The sequence below is a fragment of the Penaeus japonicus genome, unplaced genomic scaffold, assembly GCF_977035675.1.
Source record: "Penaeus japonicus unplaced genomic scaffold, GWHDUDI00000001_assembly GWHDUDI00000032, whole genome shotgun sequence".
NCBI lineage: Eukaryota > Metazoa > Arthropoda > Malacostraca > Decapoda > Penaeidae > Penaeus > Penaeus japonicus.
This window is the reverse complement of record NW_028234434.1, coordinates 24,920,942-24,923,818: the sequence shown is the minus strand read 5'-3', so window position 1 is coordinate 24,923,818 and position 2,877 is coordinate 24,920,942.

Genomic DNA, 2,877 nt, shown 5'->3' with positions numbered 1-2,877 from the left:
ATAATCGTCACTACTAATATGAACATAATCATCATCATAATCATTATCATCATGACTATCATTATCATTATCGTTATCATTTTAAGATCATCATCATCATTCTCTTCATCATTTTCATTTGTACGTTTATCTTTGTCTGTTCCCCTCTACGTTTAACTTTTTATCTTCACTTTCATCCTTCTCTCTCTTTTATTTTTTTTTATTTTTTTTATTCTGCATATAACAGACATATAAACAAAGCAAATGAAATCATACTGCGCCAATCCATGTTAGAATTTTGATTGGCCAGTCATACCGGGTGTTTCTCTATCTGATGTGCATACACGGGTACAAACGCACACACGAATCACACACACACACACATATACACACAAACATACACACACACACACACACACACACACACACACACACATACACACACACACACTCACACACACACACACACACACAACACACCATACACACACACACACAGACGAATACAGAAAGACTCACGTACACAGACATACAAAATACACACATAAAGACATACAGGCACACATGATACATACATGCATACCTACATACGTAATATACAAAAATAAAAATCCAGATAGCACAATACGGTTAGGTATATTGTTGCAAATACCAATACACGTTTTATTGGGTTGTGTATCATTGCGATTGCATGGTTAGAGGATGGGTGGGGGTGGGGGGTCTGGTAAACTAGGGTGGGGGAAGGGGAGGGAGGGAGAGGGATAGAGAGAGAGAGAGAGAGAAAGAGAGAGAAAGAAAGAGAGAGAGAGAGAGAGAGAGAGAGAGAGAGAGAGAGAGAGAGAGAGAGAGAGAGAGAGAGAGAGAGAGAGAGAGAGAGAGAGAGAGAGAGAGAGAGAGAGAGAGAGAGAGAGAGAGAGAGAGAGAGAGAGAGAAAGAGATGTGTGTGTGTGTGTGTGCGTGTCTGTGTGTGTGTGTGTGATTTTAACATATGCATACATGTGTAATACGTAAATCCCTGACGACAAGTAAAAAAAAAAAAAAAAAAAAAAAAAAAAAAAAAATTAGTCAATCTCATTACTTGAACACTAAACTTTAATTCAAACTTTGATTGACTATGCATCAAACATTTTATTCTTTCACGTTTTTTTTTTCCTTTTATTTTTAGAGCCAAAATAAATTAGATTTTAACTTAATTGGCAGAGTGTGAATCGTTAAGCGTTTGGCTCTTGATGGAATGAAGGAAAGATTTTAACATGTTTAAATTCCCTGACGTGTGTCCTCTTTCCGACACCCACATCATCATCATCATCATCATCAATATCATCACCATTATCGTCATCATCATCGTCATTCTAATCATCATCCTCATTATCCTAATTATCATCATCATCATCATCATTATCATCATCACCATCTTCATCATCGTCAGCATCATCGTCATTGTCATCCTAATCATCATCATCAGAATAGAATCACTAATTATCATCAAAAATTTAATTTCTATTTTTACAATAATCCTTGTTTCATTTTCTTCTGCATTGCTTCTTCTTCACCTCCTTTCTTTTTTTTACCAACCTCCTCCACCAACTCTTCCTCCTCCTTTTTTGTTTCCATCTCCTCTTCCACCTCCTCCCCCTCCTTCTCCTTTTCCTTTCCCTGTTCCTCCTCCTCCCCCTCCCCCTCCCCCTCCCCCTCCTGCTCGACCTTCACCTCCTCCCCCCCTCCTTTTCCTATTCCTCCACCTCCTTTTCCTACTCCTCCACCTCCTCCTCCTACTCCACCACCTCCTCCTCCCCTCCTTTTCCTACTCCTCCACCTCCTACTCCACCACCTCCTCCTCCCCTCCTTTTCCTACTCCTCCACCTCCTCCTCCTACTCCACCACCTCCTCCTCCCCTCCTTTTCCAACTCCTCCTACTCCTCCCTCTCCATCTCCTCCTCCTCCTTTTCCTCCCCCTCCTCCCTCTCCTCCTCCTTTTCCTACTCCTCCACCTCCTCCCTCTCCTCCTCCACCTCCCCCTCCCCATCCTTTTCCTACTCCTCCACCTCCTCCTCACCTCCTTTTCCTACTTCTCCATCTCGTCCCCCCTCCTATTCCTACTCCCCCCCCTCCTTTTCCTACTCCTCCTCTTCCTCCTCCCTCTCCACCTCCTCCTTTTCCTACTCCTCCCCCTCCTCCACCTCCTCCCTCTTCATCTCCACCTCCTTTTCCTCCTCCTCCTCTTTCTCCTCCACCTCCCCTTCCCCCTCCCCCTCCTCCACCTCATATGGCTTTCATATACAAATTTCAAGTCCAAAATTGTGTCTGGCGAGGAATAACGACTTCAGAACTCTCACTTCTTCACGTTTTAAGAAAGGGAATGCCTTAGTCTCGGGATGTTCTTACTCAAGACACTTTTATAAAGAAGAAGAAGAAAAGGGAAAAAAAGAGAATGATTTATAAATGTTTTTTTTTTTTCTCTAGATTTCTTTCTATTTAGGTTTTTATCTTTTTTATTTTGCTTATTTCGCTTATTTCTCTCTTACTCTTTCTCTCTCTCTTTCTTTCTCTTACTTATTCCCCCCCTCCCTCTGTCCTTCCCTCTCTCTCCTCCCTCCCATCATCCCTTCAACCCCATCTATAACAGAAAAAAAGAGAAAAAAATACACAATAATCCAATCGCAATTTCCATAGGCCTACCCCAGCCTACCTACAAAACCTATCTCTCAGACACGAAATTAAGAAATACTTCGAGTCCGGCGGAGAGGGCAAGCCGGCAAAATGAAGATGAGCGAGAGATGCTACTGAACCGCTCGTTATAGCGTGCGAGGAAGGGTTCTGATTCTCCTTTGGAATACCTGAAGCGCTTATATCGATGCGGTTTTGTTCGTATGTGTTTACTTATAGCTATGCATGACG